Consider the following 8,335-nt stretch of genomic DNA (forward strand, 5'->3'; position numbering starts at 1 on the left):
TATAGAACTGTTGATGTCCTATGGTCCACTGATGGATGGTAAGGATGAAACACATATGTCATAGTGGGCCACACCGTCCTCAACTAGACAGTATGAAGGAAACACATACACAATGGTGGTCCCACGTGCTAGATACAACAGGGTAGGCCCCACCTGATATTTGCATCTATCTCGTTCTTTGCAAAGGGCTGGATGGTTTGGATATGTCACATGCATCATGCAGGTCACACTTGTCCAGATGGATGGCGTGGAATACAAAACATACATCACAGTGGGTTTCCACGGATAAACGATGCAGATGAAGCACTGCATCATGGTGGGGTCCACATCCTCAAATGGATGGACGGTGTGGATAAAATACATGCATCAAAAATGGGGTCCACATCCCTAGACGATGGTGACCCCACACGTGCAGAGTGGGTCCCACTGTTTTAGGGACGAACGACATTGATATAATATATCTATATCAATTATATCAGGTGGGTCCCACACGTGGGGCCTACCATATGATATTATATATTATTATGTATTATTATTATTTTATTTATTATTATTATTATTTTTGAAAGACGTCCAGCATCTAGACCCTGGACGCTGGACGGTGTATGTAAAATGCATACTTCATGTGGGGTCCCACTGATCTAGACGGTGGGATAAAAGTTGTACATCATGGCTTGGGGTCCACATGTCCCATGTGTGGACGGCTGAGGGTGGATAGTGTGGAGATAACACATACCTAGTGATCAGCGCCCACAGAACTTGCTGTGTCAATGCAACAGTAATTGCTGTTGGCCCACCGTCCAGATGATGGACGGCTGGGATCAACAGATACATCATAGTGGCCCCATGTGCTGCACTCAGCACGTTATCAGGGTGGGCCCCACAGATCATCAACACCAATAAAATAAGAAAAAGGGAGACAGGGAGAAAGAGGGAAAAAGAGAGAAATTGGTTGTGGGAGGGGCCCCGCCACTATGGGCCCCTCAATACATACATCAAATGGGTCCCACCACATGTAGGCCCTTAAATCATCAAATCTAAACAAAAATCACCCACCTATCGTCTTCTTGGACTTCTTCTTCCACCAATGCGTGCTAGAGCTCCATGGAATACATTTCAATGGTCGAGATGAAGCTTGGATGGTAGAGATTGGAGATAGGAAGGTGGGCCACATTAGGCTCTCATCTCCTTGGAAGCCATAGACGTCCACTCTCCCTTGGTTGCATGGGAGATGGAGTTTGAAATGAGAGAGAGAGAGAGAGGATGTGATGTAAGAGAGAGAGGGATGGGTGAGTGAGTGATGGGTGATGGGGAGAGTTGACTTTAGGGTACTTGTGTAAGAGAGAGATAAGGGTTACTTGTACTTGAAGATGGGATGTGGTACTTGACATTTGATGGAAATGATTTGAAAGATTCTCTTAGGCTTTGTAAAGCACGGTGTTTTCCTCAAACTGAACGAGGGCCCACATCTCATGGCCAGGGTATCGCCTCAGCACGTAATATGCAGCATCGGAACTGCGTTGACATCACGATCGCAAGGGTACAAGTCTCGGGTCGAGTAGACTCTGATTACGGGACACGACTTAGGATCGCGCAGAAATGCTGATAATAGATCGCAGGTCGTCAGAATTCGACCATGAGGACCACGGAAGTTTATGAAATAGTATGAGCTAGGATACGGGCCCCACAACGTCAAAGATCGAAGCCAGTTCAATGTCATCAAACGAATTGAGTGAAGTTATGCAGAGTTATGTGGAGTGCGTAAATTTGAGGCAGTTTCTGGATTTTTCCAAAGAGGTGCAAAAGGAGGTATTGCACAACTATAAATAGGAGTCCCAAAGGCATCCCTAGGCATCTAAGGCTTGGAGGAGCAACACACAAGGGTGGAGAGCCGTCGCCAAGTGTTGTACTTCTTCCTTCCTTAGTTTTTCATGTTTTCTTCTAGGGTTTTAAATCCAATCATATCTATGGTTGGCTAAACCTCTTAGTTAGGGTTAAGCAGTGAAGCTTGTAGCGTGATGGGATGTTTTCTATTGCTTTGATTCATGTTTATGTTGAATTCTCTTTGATTCTAGTTTGATATTTAAGGAATACTTTCAGTTTTTAATGGTTTATTGTGACTCAAATTACAGTAGATCTACAATAGCTTTGAGTATCTTCTTTTCATGTATTGAGATTGCGAAGTTAGTAAATCTTGTTGTTCACCATTATCCATTGGGCATGGTTGGGTGATGGAATCCCTTCTAATCTTCACAATTCTCCTGTGTTGGTTGTGGAATTGGTATATCCTGTTATTTTCCATTGTCTCCTGGGCATGATTAGATGATTGAATCACTTCCAGTTCTCGCAACTCTCATCCGTTAAGAATTAGGTTAAAGGAAGTTCAGATTTGGTTTTATTGAGATATCTTCTAACTGGATAAGATAGGACTTTGATTCTAGTTGTGTCCTTGAATCAGGTAATAGATCTCCCTAATTGCTACAAGTGGATCCTTGAAAACCCTAGTTCCCACCTTTGAATTTCTTAAGTTTCTAATTAAATCCCTTACAATTATTCCCTTTTATTTCTAATTTAGATTCACATCTTCTTCTAGTAATACTTCTAGTTGCTTTCAAAATACACACGAGATTTGTCCTTGTGGATTCAACCTCGGTCTTACCAAGTTATTACTACATCGTGACCCTGCACTTGGGGTTCTGAACAAGTTTTTGGCACCGTTGACGAGGACTAACGGTTGCATTTTTCTAAGATAGACTAGTTTTGGAATTAGTTTAAGATTAGGATATTTCTACTTTCTATTTTTAGGTTAGGATTTTTTCTGAGTTATTTTAGAAACTAACTTTGCTTTCTAATTCTAGGTTTAGAAACTTTCCTTTTATGTTTTTAGAAACTACTTTCTAATTCTATGATAGAAACTTTCCTAATTTGATTTTAGAAACTAATATAAATTTTTTTAGAAACTTTCTATTTTCTGTTTTTAGAAACTTTTCTTTTTCATTTTTTATAAACTAGGTTGCTTTCCTTATTTCCTTTTTAGAAACTAAATTTTTTTCCTTTTTTATTCTTTTGTAGGATCCCAATATAGAAACTTCTAATTTGGTAACTTCTTTCTAATTCTCTCTCTCTTTCTAATTCTAGATTTTATTTTCCTTCTTTCTTTTAGGTTTAGGTTAGATTATGAAATTGAGGGCTGAGAGTGTTTCATGCCCAAGTGGATCCATGACAACACTTAACGTCTCTTGAGTGAAGGAGGATTGGTTGAGGGGTTATCTATCCATCACGGGATTAGACCCCACTCGAGATCCCCAGAGTTAATCGAAGTTATAGTTGCCAATCAAACTCCAAATCCACCTCAACCTAAGGTTGAGAAAGTCCAGGATGAGAATGAGGTGCATTAAGCACCCTCGCCTCGCACTTTATGAGATTATTTACAACCGACGGGGGTGAGCACGCCCTCATGCATTATTTTTCCAGAAAATACGAGACATATGGATATCAAGCCAAGGGTAATCCAACTCCTTCCAAAATTCTATGGGCTTGAATCTGAAAACCCATATTTACACTTAAAAGAGTTTGATGAGATCATAGCCACTATATATTTTCCTAATGTGTCTGATGACACGGTTAGGCTGAAACTCTTTTTCTTTTCTTTGAAAGAGAAAGCTAAGATGTGGTTACATTCACTACATCCTCGATCTATTAGTAGATGGAACGATATGACAAGGGAGTTCATAAAGAAATTTTTCCTATACCATAAAATGAACACCCTCAGAAAGTCAATCATGAACTTCGCCCAAAAGGAAGATGAAACATTCTTCCAATGTTGGGAGCGGTTCAAGGATCTTGTCCGTTCATGCCCACAACATGGTTTTGAAACGTGGCGTATTACACATTTTTTATATGATGGGCTAACATCCTCCATGTACTAATTGGTCGAGATAATGTGCAATGGGGAATTCATGAATAAAAAAGTCAATGATGTGTGGGATTATTTGGAAAGACTTGCTGAAAATGCATAATCATGGAACATCTCCCTAAAATCGAGCGCCACCTCTAGGCTCACTCAATCAAAGGAGAGGGGCGGAATATACCATCTGAAAGAGGGGGATGATATCAATGCTAAAGTGGCTAATCTCATAAGGAAATTCAAAGTCATAGAATTAAAGAAGGATAAGGCTAAGGAAACTGTTTTCAATATTTATGCTTGCAACATTCACACAACTAAAAATTGCCCAACAATACCTGTTTTTCAAAAGGTACTAAATGAGCAATCTAATGCTGTGAATAATTACCAAAGGCCTTTTAAAGGACCCATCTCCAACACATACAATCCTAGTTGGTGAAATCATCCAAATTTTAGTTGGAGGAATGGACAAATTGCTACTCCTCAAGGATTCCCTAATTAAATTCCAAATCATGGGAAACTTCAAGAGGAACCGGTTCAAAATTCCACACAAAATCAAGAGCTTAACCAAGCAATACGAGAACTTACAAAATTTATGCAAAAGATGGATTCACGTGTTACAGTTATAAAGAAGGGGATGCTTCCTGCTCAACCTTTCCCCAATCCTAAACTGCAATACGAAATAAGTGATCCAAGCTCTTCAAATTCAATGGAGCAAGATAAGTCTATCACCACTCTTAGGAGTGGGAAGATAATTGACAAATCTATTCCAGTAAGGGCTGAAAAGTCTAAGGACCCAAAAATAAATGAAACTGATAGACATAGCAACACTCCACAAGAGTTAGAACCGGAACTTCAAGGCAAGCCGATTGCACCATTCTCCCAACGGTTGATTGTACCAAAACCTCTCTCGAACTCTCAAGACATTCTAGAGGTGTTGAAACAAGTGAAGGTCAACATCCCTCTACTGGATGCGGTTAAACAAATACCTTCATTTGCCAAATTTTTAAAAGACTTGTGTATGACCAAAAGACAACAAAATATTCAAAAGAAAATCTTTTTAACTAAAAAGGTGAGTGTCATCTTAAAAAAAGATGTGCCACGGAAATACAAAGATCCCGGTAGCCCAACCATTGATTGTGTAATTGGGAATTACCGCATTGAGCATGCACTTCTTGACTTCGAAGCGAGTATAAATCTGATTCCTTACTCAATATACGAACAACTAGGTTTGACTGAATTAAAACCCACTCGAACCACATTACAACTTACTAATTGCTCAGTTCGTGTACCAAGAGGGATAATTGAGGATGTGTTGGTCCAGGTTGACAAATTCTACTACCAAGTAGATTTTATCATCCTGGATACTCAACCCATCATGAACAAGAGCACTCAAATTCCTGTCATTCTTGGTCACACATTCCATGCCACATCAAATACAATCATTAATTGCAGAAATGGAGCCATGAGTTTGTCTTTTGGAAATATGACATTAGAGCCAAATATCTTCTTCAATACAGGTAAACAGTTAGAGGATGATGATGATTCCCATGATATTAACCTGATTAACTCTTTCGTGGAAGATGAAATTGCGGTAATGACCGCTTTAATAGAAGTGAGAATATGCTAAGGTGTCCTAGAGGGGAGTGAATATGACTTTTTTAAAATTTTATGATGATTTAAAACCTACCAACCCAATCCTGAATTAATATGCATGTATCATGATTTCTTTAATGTAACTCTAATGGCTTTCAAGCCAAATAGAGGATCCAATCGTGAGACTATTTAAAGCATAAACAGATGAGGAACATAGTTTATGATGAATGTGACTGTGTGTGAGATGTGATTCTAATCAGTTTTAGGTAATCATGTAAGCAAGCATTATGAGAACAATCAGAGAAATCACACAAGTATTAAAAGTAAATAACAATCCCAAACACAGTCATTTTTATAGTGGTTTAACTATGTGTCTACTCCACTTCCAGCTGATGCACTCAACCCTTGAGTGTACCGAATCTCACTAACGGAGGTTTCAAATCAGGTTTACCTCAAACTAGTATAACCCACACAAGGCTGACTGTAGGACCTACACAAGGTACCTAACATGTATCCACGAGACACAAGTTTATGCCCCACACAGGAGCAAGGTTCAACACACAACACCTACATTTTAAGCCACATAGGCCAAGGATCCACACATGGAACTTAGAGTTTATGCCCTACATAAGAGCAAAGGTCAACGCACAACACTTTGGTTTTAGGCCACACAGGCCAAGGATCCAAACAAGGAACCTCAAGTTTATCTCCCATGAGCAAGGGTCAACACACAACACCTACATGTATTCTCCTATTGGAAGCCTCCTATGTGGACTTGAAAGGGGTGAGAAGCACCTTTGACCCAATCCTACAAAAGGAATGATCAAAAGGTTCTCTGGACTCTAATGACTTACAAATAAGCAGATGAGCCCCATTATGTATGTCGATGAAGATCACTTCCTTGGTGACGAAGATTTTTCAGCTCACTTGATCCACAACACTTGATGATGTACCAAAATAGGAGATAGGTTGGGTCAAGGTTATGTTAGAATCCTACTCTATTAAATGTTTACATATTTTAGAGCAAGTGTGATTCCAAACATCTAAGCATTCAAGGTATCCCAGTTCAATGATTTGCCATTAAGGTGGTAGTTGGATGATCCTTGAATGTGGAAGTTCATTCCCCAATCCACACTATTGAATATCAATGATGAGGGTAGATTGGGAGATGAACTCCCATGAGAGAAAAGGGCCTAGGGTAGGTGATCTTAATTAAACACTCAAAAGCTCTAACTATCTTCTCTCTACACAACCTAAGGCAGACTCCCATTAAATAGGTAAAAAGTTCCAACATAAATAAAACAGTCATATTTTTGACATGCTTCGATATCATCGAGCGTATACTCTCGATAATGTCGAATGGTCGCTCAATGACACAAACTCAATCTGTCAAACACTTTTAAACCTTTTTGCCAACTGATCAAGGATATCGAAGCTGCTTCGATGTCATCGGATTTCGAACTCTGATTTTATCGACCCATGGTTCGATTCCTCGACATTTAAAAACATGAGAGCAAACTTGCCTTAGAAATTTTAACAAGTTTTGATATGGTCGAGCATCCTTTGATATCATCTGATTTTGAATATCAAGGATATCGATACCAGTTTTGATTCATCGATATTTTCAAGGAATTTTCCTATAAACTCGCCGGACAGTTTGTATCCCATTTTGATGACATCGACCTGGTCTCGATATGATCTATCTTAAAATATCAATATCATCGAGTGACATCGATACCTCGAACATTTAAAGAGTTTACCTGAAAGCTTGCTGGTCAGATTTGTGTCCCAATTCGATATCATCGAAGGTCCATCAATATCATTGAGATTTAAATTTCGAAGATATCGAACCTCTCTTCGAGGCCTCGATATACACATGATTTTCCTTCACTGCTTTCTAGACACAAATAGATCAGGTGTCAATTTTATCAAGCCATTTCGATGAACTCAATATTTATAAGTCGGTGATATCGATCCTGTCATCGATTCATCGATAATTTAGCCCAAGGTTCATTTTGGTTGCTGGACATCTGGAGTCCTCATTTCGATAACATCGAGTGATTATCGAGGACATTGATAACAGAGTCTGATTTCATCGAAGAACGTTTCGATAAATCGACAAAGACAAAAAGCTTAGGGTTTTTCCTAATTTTGTAAAACAGTTTTCACACCATAAACCCTATGTTGTTCTAACCATTTTTAAAGGTTTTATATACCTGGTATTTTGAGACATGGGATATGAGGCTAAGTTTACCTTTGATGAGTTCGGGGCACATATCCAGTTAAAGCAGTCACTTGAAAGATCTTTCTATGGGGCTCACTTGTCTTACTGACTTAACACTCACACTAATTGACAAACTAGGGCACTTTCAATCTCCCCCTTTGTCAATTACGTGACAAAACACCTTAAATCCTAGAACAACATCTAGATCAACACCCTAAATTGTGTGCACATTAACTTTACACAATTTTAAAAATATGTTATTGAGTTCACACACATTCAGTAGTAGTTGTTCCCCCTATCTTCTTGTAGCTGCTTCCCCTAACACCTGCACCACCATACATAGATACACACAATTTCCTCTATGGTGGGATTTGTTCTCCCCCTTTTTGTTAGTCATTGACAAAGGTCGTAATATACCAATCTAAAGCATTTGACTAAAGTTGTACCTGAAACGACTGGGAGAATCAAAATAAGAGAGCCATATAGGGAAGTGTCAATTCAAAAGATCAACATATTTCAACATATAACAGATAACAACATCTCATAAGATATGCAGCCACATTAGAGAGCAGAGCATTGACACCAGTGTTTTAACAGCCAAAATTAACTCC

At 39.1% G+C, this 8,335-nt stretch overlaps 1 non-coding gene across 1 annotated transcript; it reads right to left on the reverse strand.

Moving 5' to 3' along the window:
* Window positions 1–3,764: 3,764 nt before the first annotated feature.
* On the reverse strand, window positions 3,765–3,871 carry LOC131226342 (small nucleolar RNA R71). The gene has a single exon (XR_009161733.1). It is a non-coding gene; the product is annotated as a small nucleolar RNA R71 (small nucleolar RNA).
* Between the last annotated feature and the right edge of the window lie 4,464 nt (window positions 3,872–8,335).

This window comes from Magnolia sinica, chromosome 14 (assembly GCF_029962835.1).
Source record: "Magnolia sinica isolate HGM2019 chromosome 14, MsV1, whole genome shotgun sequence".
Classification (NCBI taxonomy): domain Eukaryota; kingdom Viridiplantae; phylum Streptophyta; class Magnoliopsida; order Magnoliales; family Magnoliaceae; genus Magnolia; species Magnolia sinica.